Here is an 8,654-nt window from a genome sequence, read left to right as displayed (position 1 = left end):
GTGCCCGCCCTCGCGTGCGGGTGGGGGTCCGGGCCGCGCCCACCCGCAGGTCCGCGGGCGACAGGGCTTAGCTGGCGCCGCGTCTGGGAGTCTTCCCTGGATTTTCGTGGTGTTAGTTTCCGTTCCTGTCGTCTGTTAGAAGCCTACGGGCCTCCGGTTGCTTTGAAGCTGCTGTGTCAGAGGTTAGGTGAAACAGCCCCCACAATAACGCGTTCCTTTAGGAATTTATGGAACCCCCCCACCCGCTATTATGTCCATTTCAAGGATGTTTTCCAAATGTGGATATTTAAGCTACTTAGTGGTAATGGCTGGTCTGTCACCATGTTAGGAATCTAAGCCCCATGTCCCGGGGCTTAATTTTCCTCCTAATCCTTAATTAGCTTCCACCTCAGAACGATACTGAGATGGGCCTCCCGTGCCCTGGCGGCTTGCAGGTTGTGGGGGACGGACAGCAGCGCCCCCGTCGGAGCCCCACCCCCCATGCTCACGGGCAGCTGACGGCCGTGTCCTGTGCGCATGCTCTGTGCGGCGCCCCCACCTGGGCATGTGTCTGCGAGTCCAGTGCCAAGGGTGAGGGCTCGTGGGTCCAGAGCATCTGCCTAGACTTGCCCCCTCCTGCGTGGGTGCTCTCATTCCTCTGAGCACTAAGCTGGAGGAATCCACAGTCTTTCCAGGGGGAGCTGGGTCTAGGGAAACCTATGGTTCTTGACTGCCGGTTCTGGGAAGGAAAACTTTTACTCTTTCAAGATCCTCCTAGCTGGTTCAAGAATTAACTTGACCATGAATGGGGCACGTGGGTGGCTCAGTCAGTTAAGTGTCTGGCTTTGGCTCAGGTCATGATTTCACCTCTGCCCTTTCCCTACTCACGTGCACACGCTCATACTCTCTCTCAAAAGTAAACATTAAAAATTTTATTTTAAACAATTGACATGATTAACAGGAGAAAGAAACACGGTTTTATCAGGTGCACACAGAGGCCCACTGATGAAACTGAGACGTTCAGAATGACCAAGGCAGGCAGCATGTGTACATTTTAGACAAAGAGGCATAAATCTGTCAGGAATTTGCAGGACAATTAAGCAAGTCATCAGGTATTAAATAAGAGGCATTTCTATGGAAATAAAAACAGTGGAATGGAGCAGATTGTACACTAGTTTTCGAGTTCTGAGAGTGGCCAGGGGAGGAGATGTCTACATTTTTATCTCTAGATGGAGTGAAGGCAGGCGGTGGCAATCAGGGATTTTCCTGGCCTGCACGTGGAACGTGTCCGGGAATCTCGTGGAGGGGCCAGCACAGCGACGCGCCGGAGCCCGGGTCTCAGAGTCTACACGGAGTCTTCCGTTTCCGTTTGCAAGGCTTCGAGGGGAAAGCGTGGATTCAGTGTTCAAGGATTTCAAGTCAAAAAGATGGAGGGAAATTGGAATGTTAATTTGGAGAGTTGTAGTCTGCTGTTACAAGAATCTGGAAGGATTCAGGTTCCAGAGTTGTTTACAGACAGAAAGCAAAACCTCAAAACAACAGAGCTAGTCTCTGACTTCCAGAAGTGCGCATTATAGTTACAGTGGAAATGAAATTTTCCTCTCAACAATTACCCTCATTCCTATCCACGGTAACCGTTGTAAGACTAAATGGTTTGCAAATTAGATCACGTTTCAGTAAACTTGGCTTCATTATATCAGGACAGCAAGAATCAGCTGTTTATCAATGTGGGCTATTTTAAATCTGCTTTGCTAGAACTTTTCATAAGGAATCTAAGATTACCTTTTTGAAATTTTTGGTTTTATAAACTTTTTATTATGTTTTTAATTTATTTTTGAGAGACAGAGAGAGACAGTGTGAGCAGGGGAGGGTCAGAGAGAGAGGGAGACACAGAATCCAAAGCAGCTCTAGGCTCCGAGCTAGCTGTCAGCACAGAGCCTGACATGGGGCTTGAACCCACAAACTGTGAAATCATGACCTGAGCTGAAGCCGGACACTTAACCAACTGAGCCCCCCCCCCCCCAGGCGCCCCTGAGTCTGTTTCTGGTTTGGGTTTATTTTGGTTGTAGATACCGCATATAAGGAAATCCGGGTTTGCCCCCTCTATCCAACTTATTTCACTCAGCATGATGCCCTCCACGTCTATCTCTGTTGCTACAAATGGCAAGGGCTCGCTCTTGCTGACTGAGTAGTAGTTCACCGTGTCTATATGTTACACCTTTATCCATCTCTCACTGGACATGCGGGTCACTTCCATATCTTGCTTATTATAAACAGTGCCACAGTGAACCTGCGGGGTGCATATATCATTTGGAATTAGAGCTTTCATTTTCTTTGGGTAAATACCCAGTGGTAGAATTACTGGATTGTATGGCGTTTCTTTTTTTTTTAAATTAATTTTTATTTTTTATTTTATTTTTTATTAATAGTTTATTACCAAGTTGGTTTCCACAAAACACCCAGTGCTCTTCCCCACAAGTGGCCCTCTCCATGACCACCCCCCACCCCTTCCCCCTCCCTCTTCAGCACTGTTTGCTCTCAGTATTCAAGAGTCTCTCATGATTTGCCTCATTCCTTCTCCCTAACTCTTCCCCCCACTTTCCCCTTCCCATGGTCCCCTGTTAGGTTTCTCCTGTTAGACCTATAAGTGCAAACATATGGTATCTGTCCTTCTCCGCCTGACTTATTTCGCTTAGCATGACTCCCTCGAGGTCCATCCACTTTGCTACAAGTGGCCAGATTTCATTCTTTCTCATGGCCATGCAGCACTCTGTGGGAAGCAGTAGCACAGGAGGAGTGACCGGTGGGGCTCTAGCTCCTTAGAGGGAAGTTCCCCTTCTTGCCAAGGGCAAGCGCCCTCCCACAAGTAGAGCAACAGCCCTCGGGACTCTTCCATGCGCCCTGCACACGTGCCCCTGATGTGTTTAAATGCCAAGGTCCGGTCAGCCCCTGACCTTTAAAAATAAGGGTCTACCATAATTCCTCCTCCTTATCCCTTGAGAGTTCTCATCCTTCCGGAGGCCATAGGGAAGTATGCGTTAGCAAGCAGGGTCACAAGGGGGACAGTCTGGAAAATAAGGAACCTGGCCTATTTTTATGCTTTGCTTAGTCGACAGTGGCTCCTGTGGTTATTGTATAAAAGCTGCAAACTGCTAATAAGGGATGACACTTTTGGTGCAATGGCTCTGAGTGTCCCTCCCGTCCCCTGACTCTCTCTCTTCTCTTTCTTCCTCATTCCCTTGCCTCAGTACTCTTTTCAGATTGTCGCGGCGGGCCGCGACAGTACTCCATTGTGTATATAAACCACATCTTCTTGATCCATCCAGCAGGTGATGGACATTTAGGCTCTTTCCATGATTTGGCTCTTGTTGACAGTGCTGCTATGAACATTGGGGTACATGTGCCCTATGCATCAGCACTCCTGTGTCACTCGGGTAAATCCCTAGCAGTGCTATTGCTGGGTCACAGGGGAGTTCTATCGATAGTATTTTGAGGAACCTCCACACTGTTTTCCAGAGCGGCTGCACCAGTTTGCATTCCCACCAGCAGTGGAGGAGGGGGCCCGTCTCTCCACATCCTCACCAGCATCTATATAGTCTCTTGATTTGTTCATTTTAGCCACTCTGAATGGTGTGAGGTGGTATCTCAGTGTGGTGTTGATTTGAGTTTCCCTGATGATGAGTGACGCTGAGCATCGTTTCATGTGCCTGTTGGCCCTCTAGATGTCCTCTTTGGAGAGGTGTCTGTTCAGGTCTTCTGCCCATTTCTTCACTGGATCATTCATTTTTCAGAGTTTGGTGAGTTCCTTGTAGATTTTGGATACTAGCCCTTTATCTGATATGCCATTTGCCACTATCTTTTCCCATTCTGTTGGTTGCCTGTTAGTTTTTTTTTATTGTTTCCTTTGCAGTGCAGAAGCTTTTTATCTTGATGAAGTCCCAATAGTTCATTTTGCTTCTTGATTCCCTTGCCTTTGGGGATGTGTCAAGGAGGAAATTGCTGCAGTTGAGGTCTAGGAGGCTGTTTCCTACTTTCTCCTCAAGAGTTTTGATGGTTTCCCGTCTCACATTCAGGTCCTTCATCCATATTGAGTTTATTTTTGTGAATGGTGTAAGGGAGTGGTCTAGTTCATTCTTGTGCATGTTGCTGTCCAGTTCTCCCAGCATCACCTGCTAAAGAGGCTGTCTTTTTTCCATTGGACACTTTCCTATTTTGTCACGATTAATTGGCCATACACTTGTGGCTCCAGTTCTGGGTTCTCTATTCTATTCCATTGGTCTATGTGTCTGTTTTTGTGCCAAGACCATACTGTCTTGAAGATGACAGCTTTGTAGTAGAGGCTAAAGTCTGGGATTGTGATGCTTCCCATTTTGGTTTTCTTCTTCAATATGACTTTGGCTATTCGGGGTTTTTTGTTGTTCCCATATGAATTTTAAGATAATTTTTTCTAGCTTTGAGAAGAATGCTGGTGCATTTTTGATTGGGATTTCATTGAATGTGTAGATTGCTTTTGGTAATAATGACATTTTAATGAAGTTTATTCTTCTAATCCATGAGCACAGGTCTTTTATATCGTTGGTTAGGTTAATTACTATGTATTTTATGGTTTTTCGTGCAATTGTGAATGGGATTCGTTTCTTCATTTCTCTTTCTGTTGCTTCATTATTGGTGTATAAAAATGCAATAGATTTCTGTACAGTGATTTTGTACTCTGAAACTTTACTGAATTCATGGATCAGTTCTAGAAGGCTTCTGGTGGAGTCGATTGGGCTTTCCATGTAGAGTATCATGTAATCTGTGCAAAGTGAAAGTTTTTCAACTTCTTTGCCAATTCTGATGCCTTTTATTTCCTTCTGTTGTCTGATGGCTGAGGCTAGGACTTCCAGCGCTATGTGAAACAACAGTGGTGAGAGTGGACACCCCTGTCGTGTTCTGATCTCAGGTGGGAAGCTCTCAGTTTTTCCCCATTGAGGATGATATTAGCTGTGGGCTTTTCATAAATTGCTTTAGGAATGTTTAAGTAAGTTCCTTCTATTCCGACTTTCTCGAGGGTTTTTATTAGGAAGGGATGTTGTGTTTTGTCAAATGCTTTTTCTGCATCTATCAACAGGATCATATGGTTTTTTATCTTTTCTTTTGTTAACGTGATGGATCACATTGATGGATTTGCAAATATTGAGCCAGCCCTGTAACCCAGGAATGAATCCCTCTTGATCATGATGGATAATTCTTATGTGCTGTTGAATTTGATTTGCTAGTATCTTGTTGAGTATTTTTGCAATATCAAGGATATTGGCCTGTAGTTCTCCTTTTTTTCTTTTTTCTTTTAAAAAATTTTAAATGTATTATTTATTTTTGATACAGAGAGAGACAGAGCATGAGAGGGGGAGGGGCAGAGAGAGAAGGAGACACAGAACCAGAAGCAGGCTCCAGGCTCTGAGCTAGCTGTCAGCACAGAGCCTGACGCGGGGCTCGAACCCACGAGTGTGAGATCTGACCTGAGCCGAAGTCGGAGGCTTAACGACTGAGCCACCCAGGCGCCCCTGTAGTTCTCCTTTTTTGATGGGTCTCTGTCTGGTTTGGGAATCAAAGTGATGCTGGCTTCATGGAATGAGTCTGGAAGTCTTCCTTCTATTTCTATTTTTTGGAATAACTTGTGAAGGATCAGTGTTAACTCTGCTTTAAATGTCTGGTAGAACTCCCCTGGGAATCCATCTGGCCCTGGGCTTTTATTCGTTGGGAGACTTTTGATAACTGATTCGATTTCTTCACTGGTTATGGGTCTGTTCAGATTTTCTGTCTCTTCCAGTTTGAATTTTGGTAGTGCATGTGCGTTTAGGAATTTGTCTATTTCTACTAGATTGTCTAGTTTGTTGGCATATAATTTTTCATAGTAATCTCTGATGGTTGCTTGCATTTCTGAGGGATCTGTTATAGTAGATCCATTTTCCTTCATGATTTTGTCTATTTGGGTGTTCTCTCTTTTCTTTCTGAGGAGACTAGCTTGAGATTTATCAATTTTGTTTATTTTTTCAAAAAACCAACTCTTGGTTTCATTGATCTGTTCAAATAGGTTTTTTTTTTTATTCTGTATTTATTTCTGCCCTGATCTTTACTATTTTTCTTCTTCTGCTGGGTTTGGGGTGCTCTTGCTGCTCCCTTTCTAGTTTCCTTCGGTGTTCTGTTAGATTTTGAGTTTGTGCTTTTTCTAGTTTGTAGAAATAGGCCTGGACTGCAATAAACTTTCCTCTTAGGACTGCCTTTGCTGCGTCCCAGAGAGTTTGGATTGTTGTATTTTCGTTTTCATTTGTTTCCATTTATTTTTTAATTTCTTCTCTAATTGCCTGATTGGGCCAATCATTCGTCAGTAGGGTATTTTTTAACTTCCACATTTTTGGAGGTTTTTCAGGCTTTTTCCTGTGGTTGATTTCAATTTTATAGCATTGTGATCTGAAAGCATGCATGGTATGATCTCAATGTGTTTGTATTCATGGAGGGCTGTTTTATGACCAGGTATGTGATCAGTCTTGGAGAATGTGCCATGCACACTCGAGAAGAAAGTGAATTCCCTAGCTTCAGGATGCAGAGTTCTAAATATATCTATTAATTCCATCTGTTCCAATGTGTCGTTCAGGTCTATTGTTTCTTTAGTGATTTTCTGTCTGGTTGCCCTATCCATTGTTGTATGTGGGGTATTAAAATCCCTTACAATTAGCATATTCTCATCAATAAGAATGCTTCTGTTTGTGATTAGTTATTCTATGTATTTGGGAGATGTTAATAATTGTTAGCTCTTCCGGATGGAGAGACCCTGTAATTATTATATAATGTCCTTCTTCATCTCTTGTTACTGCCTTTACATTAAAGTCCAGTTTGTCTGATATAAGTATGGCTACTCCAGCTTTCTTTTGGCATTCAATCCCATGGTAGATATTTCTCCATACCCTTCCTTTCAATCTGAAGGTGTCTTCAGGTCTAAGGTGAGTCTCCCGTAGACAGCAGATAGATGGATTTTGTTTTTTGATCCATTCTGCTACCCTGTGTCGTTTGATTGGAACATTCAGTCCATTTACAATCAGTGTTATTATTGAAAAATGTGGGTTTAGATTCATTGTGTTCTCTGTAGAATTCATGTTTGTAGTGATGTCTCTGGTATCTTATATTTCTTGCTACATTTCCCTCATAGAGTCCCCCTTAGGATTTCTTGTAGGGCTGCTTTGTTGTTAATGAATTCTCTTAATTTTTGTTTACTTGGGAAAACCTTTATCTTTCCTTCTGTTTTGAATGACAGGCTCGATGCATAGAGATTTCTTGGCTACATGTTTTTTCTGTTCATCTCATTGAAGATTTCCTGCCATTCCTTCCTGGCCTGCCAAATTTCAGTAGATAGGTCTGTAACCACTCTGAAAGGTTTCCTTTTGTATGTTAGGGCCCTTTTATCCCTACCTGCTTTCAGAATTCTCTCTTTATCTTTATATATTGCCAGTTTCACTATGATATTTTGTGCCGAGGGTCAGTTCAAGTTACGTCTTAGGGGAGTTCGATGTGCCTCTTGAATTTCAATGTCTATTTCTTTCCCCAGATTTGGGAAATTCTCAGTTATAATTTGGTCTAGTATCCCTTCAGGACCTCTCTCTTTCTTCCTCTTCAGGAACTCCTATGATACAGACATTGTTCTGCTTGATTGTATCACTCAGGTCTCTGATTCTCCTTTCATGCTTCTGTATCAACTTCTCTTTTTCTTGCCTTCCTCTTTTGCTGTAACTGTATCTTCTAATTCACCTATTCTCCTCTCTGCTTCTTCAATCCATGCATTGGCAGCCTCCATCTTATTGTTCACCTCATTTATAGCCTTTTTTTTTAACTTGTCACAGCTATTTTGAAGGTTCCTAGTCTTTGTGTCAATATCTTCTCTGATGGCTTCTATGCTTTTTTCAAGCCCAACAATTAATTTTATGATAATCCTTCTAAATTCTTGTTCAGTTATGTTGCTTGTGTCTGTTTTGAGCTGTCCTGTAGCTGTGATTTCTTCCTGGAATTTCTTTAGAGGAGAGTTCTTTCATCATTTTGGTTAGCTTTCTACCTCTTGTCAGTTTTAAAAGCTCGTTCTGCCCTGTGCACCTGTTAGTATCGCTCTATTAAAGAGGCTCTGTGACTCTCCAGGCCTGTTGTTTCAGGAGATGTTCTTTTAAGGGTATCTCTCGGTTTCTCTTGTTATGCCTCTAATTAATTTTTTTTCTCTACTCAGAGGTATTTGGGCCTCTCCCCCCTGTGTGCTTTGGCTTGTTTCTTGAGGTAGCCCTGAAAAGGAAAACAGACAAAAACACAGGGAACAAAAGCACACAAACGCTCAGACAGATCAAGTAAACCAGCAAACCAGAAAGGGGAATGTAAAAAAAGAACAGAAAAGAGAGGACAGGATAGGAAAAAAGGAAAGTGGGTGGGGGGAAAGAAACTGTAAGATTTAATAAATGGAGGCAGAGGCGAGAGGAAAGAGAGAGACCAAGTTATGGAGTCAAGAAAGCCTTTACTGACGTCCGCAATTCCCGGGTGAGGTTCCGTGACTCTGGAGTGGGGAGTCGGGGAAGTCGCGCCTGGTACGGGAGGGCAAGGTGTTTTATGGGTGCAGGAGTTCCGGGTATGATCTCAGGTGGGCAGATAGCCAAGTAAGGACA

General features: G+C 43.3%; 1 protein-coding gene across 1 annotated transcript in view; it reads left to right on the top strand.

The window, feature by feature from the left end:
* Positions 1 to 8,654, top strand: part of LOC115277519 — a 43,094-nt gene that overhangs the window by 21,574 nt on the left and 12,866 nt on the right.

This window comes from Suricata suricatta, chromosome 14, assembly GCF_006229205.1.
Source record: "Suricata suricatta isolate VVHF042 chromosome 14, meerkat_22Aug2017_6uvM2_HiC, whole genome shotgun sequence".
Classification (NCBI taxonomy): domain Eukaryota; kingdom Metazoa; phylum Chordata; class Mammalia; order Carnivora; family Herpestidae; genus Suricata; species Suricata suricatta.
Note: the sequence above shows the minus strand (reverse complement) of the source record. Positions and strands in the feature narration are given on the sequence as shown.